This window comes from Papio anubis, chromosome 6, assembly GCF_008728515.1.
Source record: "Papio anubis isolate 15944 chromosome 6, Panubis1.0, whole genome shotgun sequence".
In the NCBI taxonomy this organism is placed as follows: Eukaryota; Metazoa; Chordata; class Mammalia; order Primates; family Cercopithecidae; genus Papio; species Papio anubis.
The window spans coordinates 151,316,261-151,329,730 of record NC_044981.1 but is presented as its reverse complement, the minus strand read 5'-3'; the positions used below and the strand labels follow the sequence as shown (position 1 = coordinate 151,329,730).

General features: G+C 39.8%; 1 protein-coding gene across 6 annotated transcripts in view; it reads right to left on the bottom strand.

Moving 5' to 3' along the window:
- The window catches only part of FYN (FYN proto-oncogene, Src family tyrosine kinase), a 210,241-nt gene that overhangs the window by 150,497 nt on the left and 46,274 nt on the right, over window positions 1–13,470 (bottom strand). The window contains exon 1 of one of the 6 annotated variants that reach the window (XM_021937967.2): window positions 4,505–4,606. The exons of the other annotated variants lie outside the window; for them this stretch is intronic. The gene's annotated coding sequence lies outside the window, so the exon portion shown is untranslated. Of the gene's footprint in view, window positions 1–4,504; window positions 4,607–13,470 lie in introns of those variants that run through there. 6 annotated transcript variants of the gene reach the window in all.

Sequence of the window (13,470 nt, the reverse complement as noted above, 5' to 3'; positions counted from 1 at the left end):
AAGAGAAAGTACGTTTGCTCTGGAGGACTTGAAAAGCTAAAGGGAAAAATCCCACGCCAACAATTGACTTCAAACAGTATTCCTATTCAACATTTTAGAAATAGGTCAAAATGATGGGGAGAAAACAAAACCTAACATTTGGGGAAACTTTCAGAATTGGCTCTGGTTTTATGAGTTGTTATAATTCTAAAGACAAAAGTGGGGAGGAAAATAATAAAGCCAAACGATAAAGCCATTTTCATTGATGAGGTCCCAGATTCTCACCCAAAACAAAACAAAGTAAAACCTGAAGCACAAGAAGATTTTTTTTTTCACTGCAAGCATCTGAAATTTCCTAGAAGAATAAAGAAATAATTAAAGTTCTAAATTAAATACAAGTAAAATTTGATCTATGCTAATGAAAAGTTGGAAATAATTAAGAATCTGAAATGGAAAAAAATTATGCAAAAAAATTTTATATACATAGTCTAGAATAATATATACTGTGTAGAATTAAATTAAGAAAATATTATATAAACCTAAATTATGAATTTCACCCAGTGACAAAGATATTTTCAAGGATCAATGCCAAACAGAATACATATTTTTAAAATATCTATTTGGTCTGAGCCTTCAAAACAACTCCATTCTTGTTCTGTAACAAAAAGCAAGAGATGGCAATAAAATAAAAATAATTCCTTTTCCATTCAAATGAATTCACATGGAAGTTCTACTCTATATGGGGCAGAAACGCAAGCAAGGATTTGACTGTTGAACACATACGCATGAGTGCAGCCAGCAGGTGAGTTCTCAACTTTCAAAAAAATTATAAAATCTAATTCCTGGATAATCTCAAACAGGCAAGGCAGGTAAGCTGGTGAATTCACAGTTCTGCATGTGTGTATGTACACAGGTGTGCTTTAAAAGGATTTCCTAATAGGCTTCTTTGAAGAGCTGGCTTCCCTCAAAACAAATTTAATACTGAAAAATTTAATTTTGACAGTATTCAATAACAGAACTATCTCATGAAATTCAGCTCAATCACACTGGATGAGAGCTGGAGAGCTGAGAAAGATTGAGAGCAGACACCTGTTCAGGCAGTTTACATTCAGTCAGCCCAACAACACCTCCATGTTCTCCAGGAGTAGAAGCAACAGGAAATGGCTACAGCTGCAGCCTCCCGCAGCCTGTAAACTGTTTAAACATCTTCCCAAATAACAGAGAAAATGGTCATATTATTTCTCATTGCATAATAAGCAGGAGATCCGAACAACAAATTAGGAGGAACTGAAATGTTTATAGTTTTAATTGTCTAAAATACCTTTCAATTATACTTAATTTTCATTCCAATAAAAACTTTATTACAAATAAATAGCAACACAAACAAAATTCCCCATTAAACCAGTATAAAAAAAATCTAGGTAACCACTCCCTCTCATTGTTAATAACTATACACATTTGCTGAGATTCAAAATGCTGTACAGTCTTAGTATGGTTCCATTTTTGTAGAATATATAACTAGAGGAAAAAAATACTAGAATAAAATACTCCGAAGGCCAGAGACATTGGTCATCTTTGAGTAGTGGAACTTCAGTAAAGGAGTTATATCCTGTTCTCTGAGTACCTCTTTTTTTTTTTTTTTTGTCTTTTTTTGAGACAGGGTCTTTCTCTGTTGCCCAGGCTAGACTGCAGTGGTGTGATCATGGCTCATTGCAGCCTCAACCTGGGTTTCAAACAATCCTCCCACCTCAGCCTCACAGCTGAGACTACAGGTGTGTGCTAATTTTTGTAGTTTTTGTAGAGACGGGGTTTTGCCATGTTGCCCAGGTTGGTCTTGAACTCCTAAGCTCAGGCAATCCACCTGCCTCAGCCTCCCAAAGTGCTGGGATAACAAGTGTGAGCCACCATGCCCGGCATATCTGTCTTGTTCAGCTACTGCTGAATTTCACTTGTGGCCAGAAAATAGACAGTATTTTTTAAAAATTTAAATGCTACATAGCTAGGTGATGAGCTAAATGGAGACCATATATTTTTAGGCATTTACCCTTATGATTTTTTTTAGGTACTCCTTAAATGCCTCTTTGTTCTTTTATGTTGTCAAAAATATGGCATCTATTGAAAACAAAAGGCAATTAATCAAGTCATACAAATTTAAACATATTTAACTCAAAGGGTTATCTTTGAGTTAAATACATCTTTGAGTTAAATAAATCTCCCTTATGACATATTAACAACTAGAGCAAAAGCTCTGATAATAGTTACACGATACTAAAACCAACTATATTTAAGTCAGTAGTAATATTTGTACAACATCCTTTCAGTGAGGATTCAGTTGCCTGAAATAGACAACCTCTCACTGATTCTAACCTGACCCCGAAGAAGAAAATAAAAAAAGATCTTCCTTTTTAAGAGAAATAAAATTAAGACTCAAAGAAAATTGTACTCCATAGATCATATGGAGGTCACAATTTCTTAGTAGTTAAAATTCCCATTCCAAGCACACTGAAAAATCAAATAAATATAAGTTAAAATTGCAGAGTATAATTTTTCACTTATCAAGTTTGCAAAGATGATACCCAACAAAAACAATTATCATGAGAGTATGGAAAAACTGGCATCATCTGACACTTCCAGTAACGAATGTTTAGGCAATAAATACGGATCAAACTTCAAAAGGTGCCAACTCCTTGACCAGCCAATTCTCTTAGGAACTTATTCTAGGGAGAAAATAAAGTATTCAAAGACACATGTTGCAGTATTGGATGTTCAATGCACTGTTGCTTCTAACAGAAAAATCAGCAATAACCTAAATATCCACTGAGAGAGGAGCTTGCTGCTGCATCCCCAGGATTTAGCATAGTGTCTACTACATGGTAAGACTGAAAAAAAATATTTGATGAATGAATGTCACCATGAATAAATTAACAGGATAAACATGTACAACTGAATTTTATGCAGGCATTAAAATTTTGATGTAAAATTATATTCAACAACATAGAAAGGAGTGATCAAAAGAGATTATAGATTAGCTTATAGAGTACAATCCCAATTACATGAAATCATGTATTTCTACCTGTGTATATAGGTGGGATTTGGATAATTATCACCTTTTTCTATATATTTTTCTGTATTTTTTTTTTTTAAAAAACACAGCAACCACATATTTTCTATTTGGTTGAGTGAAGTCCTATTCTTTAAATTTTTATCCCAACCACTCAAGCTATAGAAGTATTATTAAGTAACAGAAAACATTCACAGGGTAAAATTTAAGACAATTTCTTTTGCCTTGATTTCTCAAGTACTGTTGTACTAAAAGTCCTCTTTTCTGCAAGTTACTCCTATAATATGGCTAAAACTAAATGAATACATGGTGTATCATCCTAAAGCAGGTGCAATAAATGCCCTGGTAGCTATCCCACTGAAAAAAGAATCTCCACGCATGCTATTTCACTGGTTTGACTTTCTCTGTCCACAGCCCTTCTGAACTCAGCCTTGTTAACTTTCTGGCAAACTCTCATGGCCCAAGGATGCTCTCCTGGACTCTGTGTGCATCCAAGTGCATTCATCATCAATGGACTCCATCTGTCAGCTCCACACACAAAGACCTCAAGTTATTTGGCAAAGATACATTGCTTTTCTTAAATGCTGGATTGAGTTTCAAAGTGGACCACTTGTGTTAGTAACTAATGGTTTCTGGTAATTATTATTTTCAATCCAGGATAAAATATAAGTATCCCTAATAAACAAATGACAAAGTGTCTCTCTTTGGATTCCAACAAGAGCAGCGTGATTCCTCCATTGGGGCACTGTCTGGTTACAACAGTGCCTGGCTGTGATTCTGGCCAGCCTCTGAAAGCAAGAGTCAGGGCCAACAAATGCTCCATCTATGCACATGTGCCCTGAAGAATCAGCCAATTGTGAGAATGGCAAAGAGCACACAGATGACCTGATGACTGACAGCCTCTTCCTTTGGATGCCATTTATGTGAATTCCAGAAATCTGCTGACAGTTATCTCATGCCATGCCAATACAGGGCTTCACCACGCCAAGAACAAGCTATATATTTCAGTCTTGCAGTATTTCAACCGAAATAATCCTGTGCAGCAGCGGCAAGGTGAAAGGCTGAGAGAAACAAAGATGGACCACTGGGAGAAAACACACACATCTACCACTTCCCTTTGTGCAATTTCTGGGTGCAATATCAATTCAGGTGGCCGCTGAGCACAGCAGCAGCACACACCCAACACACAAAGCATTTATAAGTACCTCAGGCATAAGGGTGGCTGGCTTGATCTGATCAAGCTGACTATGGACTTAATGTTGTAAATACTCCTTTTTAAAAAGGCATATATATGAAGACAACCCTATGGGCATGAGCTCTGAGTTATGTTTTCAGCGGTAATGATCACACATGTTTGATGTTTGTACCACTAATTTGCAAGATGCTTGGCCAGCCTGGTGGACTGTGCTGTTCAATGCCCACAGCCCACCCCAGATGCCCAGCTCCCTCCATGGTAACGAGTACCTGGTTTGTTGCCTTGCTGCTGCCACTGCTGACTAGCTTTCTCCAATGTTGCTGTCATGTGCCTCTACCCAAAGCTGTCTGCCTTTGAGCCACAGCTATTTCCTGAGGGAGGTAAAATTCAACAAATTGCAAATAAACAACACAGAACATGATCTCATGCTGTCATGCTGCTGCTTCTCTAAATTGTAGCATCATAGCAGCTCCCTGATTTACCAGCATCATTTGACCCTCATGTTTCTCTTTTGGTTACTTCTCCCCTTGAGTCCATCAGCCTCCTCCACTGCCTAACTATGTGTCTCTTGGACCATTCGGCTGTGCTTCACCCCACTCAGACTCTGGCTCTCAAGCTCACCAAGCTGCAAAACAGGTTCTTGCAAAGTTCACCAGCAACCTCTTAACTTCACTGTTCTCATCCCCCAGGACCTGACATTTAACACTGTCAGCAGCTCTCCTCACTAGTCTTGGCTAGGTTTGATCATCTTTTCTCACCCAAACTGCCTCTTTCCATTCCCTATTTTGGTCGGATGCGCAGAAACTCAGAGAGAGTTTTGTCTCCCTCTCTTCTCTCCCCTTAATCCCCTACATCCAGGCCCAGCTTGCCATCAGCAATCCTGGAGATTCAGTCTTCACAAAGACTTGAGATTTTCATTAAGATTTAGTGCAGATAAAATAAAACAACATTCCCAAAAGGAGTCTGTAAACTATAGTACATCTATAAATACAAGGTATCGGTATGGGCAGAATCATTTTATTCCTTTTCTGTTCCTTGTTGAAGTCATTCAAATTCTTATTCCAACATTTAAATCCCTCCATAATATGAACTCACTTCAAGTCTCCAACTAAATCTTGGACTGTTTTATGACAGTCCCCGAAATAGAATATTCTTTCTTCTCTGAACCTGTCTTTAAAACATAGTACTTGAACTGCCTTCCCTGAGACCATGGCCCATATTAAATTGAGTTTTAGCCACTCCATTAACCCCTTAGGCAGATTTTTAATTAGTTTTACAGATGCATGGACTGTAGAGGTCTTTGTGTAGTTTCCATTTTCCTGCTTCTTTACTACCTACTTTGTGTTTGTTTACACGTTTTTCAAATTTGTGCAAGAAGGGATCATGGCTTGATACGGACTGTTAGTGACCAACTGACTTCAGCTCATTACTGCTCATTACTGCTCATAAGTCTCACCTCCTCCACTTTAAAAAAATACCCAAATAAATTTAAAAAATATTATTCTCAAACACTCACCCTTGGTGTCTCATGCAGAGGGTCTGGCGATAAGAGAGTTATTAAGAATATTTAAAAGTCTCATTTCAACTCAGGAATGAGAAAGTCATCCACCCCTGACAAAAACAGCTTTAGAATAAATTCCAAATACCCAAGTGTTATTTTCTTCACTCCACAAACCCGGGAACATTACAGGACCATGACACAAGCTTGGATGATATCCCACGGCTATCAGATGATAGATGTTTTCACTGGTTTCTCCTTAAATCAGGGCTGAGAACAGTGCATGATACTGAATGGGAACCCTTAGCAAGACAGCTCAAATCATATCTGACAAGGCTCACTTCATAAACCTCAACTATTTTCCTACTGAAGAGATGCTGTGTTAAGGCAATTCTCTTTATACAACCATTATGCATTTATATTCCCTTTAAAGATAAACGATACTTTTATGAAGAATGAATTGCATACAAAAATACTGTCTTGGTGAGACGCCAAAGTACACACTCGTTCAAAATATACAAAACAGAAACAACTAGCCACCAATATTTCTCCTAACCAAAATAAATGGTGTGCAGAATTCTCTTTTGAATAGTATGGTGATCTTAATGAGAAAAGCAAAATTAATATATTACTATTAGGAAATGACCTGAGAAATAGATTAACTGTACCTTATAATAATTACACTAATATGTTTACCACAGCGCTTAGGATATTTACGTTTGAATTTAAATTATGATATAATTTAGTATTCTCTGCATAATATAAATTGGGAGGATCTAACTGAATGCGCAAAAATGCCAACATTCATTCATTCACTCACTGAATTTACAGGTACGTACAGCCAAGGGAGCATGAAAAGACACTATTGTTACCAGCTCAGAGTCTTAGGAAAAACAGATACACAATTATAAAAAAAAAAAAAAAAAAAAAAAAAATGATATAAGCACTGGAATTATTCAAAATGCTATGCTGGGAAATACCAACATTTAAGTAGCTGGCAGATCATAAAACAGGTAAGGTAGACATCTATTTATGTGGACCAGGGCCAGTAGCAGTAGCTATGAAACGATCCTATTAACAACAACAAACAAGCTAGGTCACATGGAAAAGGGTCAGGAAAGACAACAGTCCAGGGGTTAACCATGACTAACTCTGAGGAGAGTGGGAAGGAGGATAATTTTTTTAAAAAAGACTTTACATACCTCCGTATTGTCTGAATTGTAAAAACATAACCTGAAAGTTCATGTAATACTTGATAAAGGGATCACAGTAATTGAAAAAGGCAGTAGAGGTTGAGGCTGCAAAGCAGACTGAGAGATGAGTGAGAAATAGAAGGAAATGCAAGAGAGAGTCGAGTCACAGAGGCTAAGGGAGGACAGCGTTGAGAGGGAGTGCTGGTCAACCACACCATCACTGACTGTCAAAGAGGTAGAGGAGCACGAGGACCCAAGAAAGGGCTTGTCACACAAGAGAAAGCTCTAATTTCCACATGGCTGCTACAGCAGAACAGCAGCAGTGGAAATACAACTGCAGCAGGGTGAAAACAGGGTGTAAGGGGATGAGCAGTAGGTGCAGATCACATGCCACAGGGCAGCTAACACACAAGTGAGGTGAGCTGGGAGCAAGTGAGATTATGTCCCTCTGTCTCTTTCACGTTATCAGATGGGTACAAACAAATTCTTGTCAATTATACAAAAATCTACAGTACATTTGCAGTGATTAACAGTGATTATGAATGGCAACTGACACTTGTGGCCATAGGCTACAGGTGTGGGGACCCACAGGGAACCGAACGGAGGATCCAGAAACCACCTGCAGAGGTGGCCACTATGCAGCTCCAGCCCCAGTCATGGCTGCCAGGAGGCCATGTTGGCCTTGTGCTGCCAGATCATCCTATTTTTAAAGAAAATAAATCTGCATTTTAAAAAATGTGAAATATCCTGACTTTTAAATACCGGCTCAAATTTTGAGAAAACACTGGATTAGACAAAATATGTGTGCCACCTCAAGCATTAAGGCTTTCTGTAAGTTTGGCATTGAGGAGAAAATGTCAGGCAAAAAATTTTATACTTTTTCTCCCTTTTATAAAGAATGGGAGCTTTTCACATGTTGCTGAGGGCCAAGACCTAAGGGATAAAAACCATCCCCTCTTACTTTTAAAATATCCAACATTTGAACTAATAAGGACTCTCTCTGCTTTCCTTTAAGATTCTATACACTCGCAGGCTCTGCTGGTCAACATTTAATCCAAGCTCTTGTATCATGCTAATATAACGGACCTCAGCTAACTGTTACAAGTGTTAAAATATGTGTCTGGGTGGGAAGCCCAAATTAACTGGTCATTTTGAAAAGGAAGCCATGAGGAAGGACAAAACATTCTCACAGAATATATATAAACACTCAAATTGACCTTCAGTTTATCAAATTTCCTGAGGAAAGAAGTTCCCATTTGTAGCTGACGTATATTGTAACAACACACCCAACCATTTCATTAGAATGCTATTTTTAATCAGTTCGGCATACATTACGCCTCAGGAACTGAAAGCAAGGAGTACATCAAGTCATCGGCTGTGGGTATAGAATACTCAGAAGTCAAATAACATTTCAAACTGGGTAAATAGTTTAAAAAGCATAGCAGCTCTACAAAGGAAAAGTATCAACTGCTCTTCTGTGGGTGCATGGTCTTTAAAAAATCCCCACTGCAAACTTTGGAAAGTTGAAAAACATCTTTTGCAAGATGTGAAGAATGCATTTGGTAATGACTCACTTGTGATAACATCATTGGGTGGGCCACTGCCACAGAATCTATCCTAAGCTCTTTTCACTCTGTGCTGGTCTCTTCACAGTTTATTAAGGGGCAACTTGGATGATGGTAAATATTAGTGCCTCTACTTTCAAATAATTTTCCTCTCGAGGTAACTAATACATTCTCAGGCATGTGGAAAAAGAACTCATGCAAAAGCTCTCTGTACACTCGACTTAACCTTCTCCTGAAATATAGGAGAAAGCCTTGACGCCATCATGGATGAGAACAGAACTCTATACTGCATCTTGTTAACATCAGGTGATGGGGCCGGGCGCGGTGGCTCAAGCCTGTAATCCCAGCACTTTGGGAGGCCGAGACGGGCGGATCATGAGGTCAGGAGATCGAGACCATCCTGGCTAATACGGTGAAACCCCGTCTCTACTAAAAAATACAAAAAACTAGCCGGGCGAAGTGGCGGGCGCCTGTAGTCCCAGCTACTCGGGAGGCTGAGGCAGGAGAATGGCGTGAACCCGAGAGGAGGAGCTTGCAGTGAGCTGAGATCCGGCCACTGCACTCCAGCCTGGGTGACAGAGCAAGACTCCGTCTCAAAAAAAAAAAAACAAAAAAACAAAAAAAAACATCAGGTGATGTTGTTGCCCATGACTCTGTACCCTTGTCTATAGTACATTTCTCCCTCTTGCCTTGTTTTCAGGTCACATATACTTCTGCTCTAACTTACCTTTCATTGCTCGCTCTGTCTCAACTATTTTGCTTTACCTTCCCCCAGTCATTACTCTGAATTTCACTCTGTATTTCCTTAGGTTTGGGTTTAGCTATTTTTCTTCTCTGGTCTATTAGGCCTTCTTTCATTTTCAGACCTTTTCCCCTCCACTACTCACTATTAAAGTGAACAACTAGCTTTCAGCCAAGGTGTTACCAGGTAGCCACAAAATGAGGTCTTGCACACTTTTACTCCTAAGGTTATCTGAATCAAGTTCACAAACTGAACCAATGCATTTGTCAGAAAGAATCTTTATTCTGGGGATGAAGGAATCGTTTAAAGTTTTCAGTACTTCTGAAAACTCCGCTGAGCTCCCATTTCTGAGCATTGCAGGCATTGTCTCAGATGGCCAGGCCTAACATGAGCATCTGCTGGGTGTAAAACCTGCTAAAAGACTGACAGAGTCAGAAAGCCATTGCCTCTGATGCATAGGAATGGTGGTCCACAGGCCTTGCTGGGATCTTTCTGGACTGCGGGCAGGGAGGCCTGGACAGCTCTCCATGGTCCCGAACAAAACAAACATTCCACTGCACAAGCCTTTTGGGGGAGGCATCCTCTTTTCCATGTAGCTACTGTACTTTCAAGATCTTAGCTGAAAACCAATTTAATTGCCTTAATATGAACACCAGACGGCGAGTTTCATTAATTTGGCAACTGAAATAACATAGATCCTCTGGGATTTATATTCTATAGAGGGTAGTAACGTAGCAGACAGAGCACAGTTTTGATAACTATACAGACCTGGGCTCAAATCCTAGCATTTTCTCTATCACATGATACCAGGCAAGTTACTAAGCTTCTCTGACTGTAGTTTTTTCATCAGTAGAATGAAGATCTCAATGCCTACCACACAGGATTTCTGTGAGGATTAAATTATATAAGGTAAGATAGAAGAATGCCTAGTGCAGCGCAGAGACAGGGAATGGAAGTTAGTAACACACGTTCCCAGGATTACTCTTCCCAGCTGCTCATGTGGACTCTGGTTTTGCCTTCCTGGTTCTTCCCTTTGCCCTGACCTGTTTGGGGGAGTTTTGTGATGCAGAATCAGGAGGAAAGGTGGGAGGGCAGGTGGGCCACAGTTAGGAAAGGCTTGGGGGCTCATTTGTAAGGGCTGTAAAGGGTGAGGAAAGCTGGAGGGAGAAAGATGGACTTAAATATGTATTGCTGTAATTCTATATCCCTCTATGGTATTGAGAAAGACAAGTCAAGTTGTGCTATTCTGAAATTATTGTCACTAGATTGTATGTCTTTGACTCATATCATTCTGACACTGGATTGGGTGGGTCTGGATACATAAGAGTTAGAGTGAGTATTCTATCATTTTATTACTATTTAAGTATACAACCGTGGGAGCAGAAGTGGTAGACAAGCAAGAGAGAAGGCGAAGAGAAAACAACTGAGCTGCCAATCTCATTGAAAAAGGAATGCAGGGAGGAGTGAAGAGGCCAGAGGACTGCCAAGTTCCATTACCCATCCCTGATTCACTGAGATTTCTGTGAGTTGCTAGCATTTCGGGGTTTCAGTTTTCTCCCTTGTGAAATGGCAGGGTGGGAGAGCTATAGCATTATGGCACACTACTTGGCCTTTTCAGAGCTGGTGTGGAGGTGTGTTAGCATCTGGGCCTCCCAACTCTGACTTCTACTGTTCCTTAGGAAGAAAGTGTGTGTGTATGTGTGTGTGCTTCTATATATGTATATGTGTGTATTTATGCACACACACAAATTCTGGAGCAACCCCTGCACACACCACTAAATCATTTAAAAAGAAAGCCTTCAAAAGGGTAATCCATTTAACCCTTCTACATTCAAACAAGAATATGCCTGAATCCAAAAACATGAATAGATTTCGCTTCCTAAAAAATCTCCAAAGGAGAGATTTACAGCCCCCATCCCCTTAATGACGGACTTGATCTAGTAAGTCTTATAATGGAAAAGTTCCTCTTTGTCACATTTTTAAAATTGCACTTCTGTCTGCATTTCCAATTCTCCTTACCACATTATTTTGGTTTTGCATAGGACGTATCCCCTTCTAACAATGGCAGAATTTACTTACATATTAATACTTACTGCTTACTGTCTCATCTCTTTTCTCCCCACTAAAATAAGTGACCTTGTTCACCAATTTAGACCATGTACCTAAAACAGTGCCTACCTCATACCAGGGACTCAATAAAAATTTGTAATTAGAAGTTGACTTTTTGTTCTGTTTCTTTGATAAAATCACAAACCTACAGAGCTGGAACGGACCTTAGAAAGGGACCTTTAGAGATGAAAAAATTGAGGCCCTGCGAGGGGAAGCTGCTTGTCTGAAATTTTGCACAGAATTTCCTGAGCCCTTATCAGAGCTCTTTCCAGCTCATCTCAGTGCTTCCACGCAGAACTGTGGTCCTGAAGACAGGGCAAGAGTCAGCCAATGAGAGAGGCTGAATCTGACCTCATTTAGAGCCAGAGAGTCAGAGAGAAGAAGCTGTAACATTTATTTACGGAAAAGTAAAGTCTCATAATAATAATAGTCTACGGATCAGTAGCAGCTTTCATCTAAGGATCTCAGAGAGCTTATGAAATTCTCATCCCACAATGTGAGGTATCATTATCTGTTCTCGGTGAAGTAAGTTAAGAAGCTGAGTGTTCTATGATCTTATTGCAGGCTGGTTCAAAGCCTCTTTGGGGCTCTGTGTCCTCTCCACAGTTTTTCTCATCCTTAATACCAAGCTGCAACAGCTACAGGAACCTCCCAGTTTATTTTCTTCCAGATGTCCCTAAAACCATTCCGGCTCATGCCCATTTTTAAGCCAGTGTGTACAGGAACAACACTGGGCATTTGAAGTGTTCAATCATGTAATGCCCCCTTTAGGGTCACCAGTAGCTCAGGCTTCCTGAGCTGGTCCTGGAGAAAAGTTGACCACAGTGACACTGGAGGTACACAACAGCTTTTTGGGGGTAAAGAGAATTTTTTTTCTTTCCTCAGTTTACTGCCTGTGCCCCCACACACCCTTTCCATCAACTTGGTTGCAATTTTTACCCACCCACACAATTACAGTGTTCACATTTATTCCTTAGCTATTTAAGAACCACATTAAAGACCAATTAGATTGAGTCAACACAACAAGCCCTGCAGAGGAGCCCATTCAGATTTTGACTAAGGGTACTCTTCTTGGGGGAGATAGGGGAAACGGTGGATTCTGAAATCGGACACTTATCATAAAGCTTTCCCCAGGCCCTTAACTGCACAGAGGCAGGCAGGCTTGCCCTCCTTACTCTCTTGACCAGTAAAGATACTGTCCAATCAGTTCAGTCCTAAACAACCTCAGCACCACAATGGCCGCTTCACTCCATGTCAAGTTGATGGTGTTGTTCTGGAGTAGCGGAGGAACCCTGGTTCCAGTTGGCTGTGCACCCTGCGAGCTTCCTCCTCTTCTGCAGCTCCTGGGACCGCACTGCTGACCTTGTCCTTGGGCCGGAAACTTAATGGCCAAATTCCCCAGCCAGCATCCTGAGGTTCCTGACCCCTTGGAACAAGCAGAAATTGCTTACTGAGCTCAGGATTCCCCAAAGCGTTTTCTGAAAAACCCATGCTCTGTGGGATACCCAAAGGTGTAATGTGGAAAAAGAACTTTGTGATCAAGCAAGTTTATGAACTGAGTATAAAAATATGTTAAACAACAGTAGTTCCTTAAAAAATTAAAAATAAAATTACCATAGGATCCAGCAATTCTACTTCTGGGTATCTAGTTGAAGAACTGAAAATGGGGTCTCCAAAAGATATTTGTACGTCCATGTTCACAGCAACACTATTTACAATAGCCAAAAGGCAGAAGCAACCCACGTGTCCGTTGATGGATGAATGCAAACAAAATATGGTCTACACATACAATGGAATATTATTCAACTTAAAAAGGAAAGAAATTTCGACACATGCTACAACACAGATTAACCTGGAGAAATTATGCTATAATGAAATCAGGCAGTTGTAGGACAAATTCTATATGATCCACTTACGGGAGGTACCTAGAGGAGTCGAATTTATACAGACAAAAAGTAGAATGGTGGTTGCCAGGGGCTAGGGGAACGGCAAAATTGAGAGTTGTTATTTAAGGGGTATGGATTTTAAGTTTTCCAAGATGTAGTCATGACTGGTTGCACAGCAATGTGAATACACTTAACACAACTGAATTGTACACTTGAAAATGGTTAATATGGTAAATTTTAGT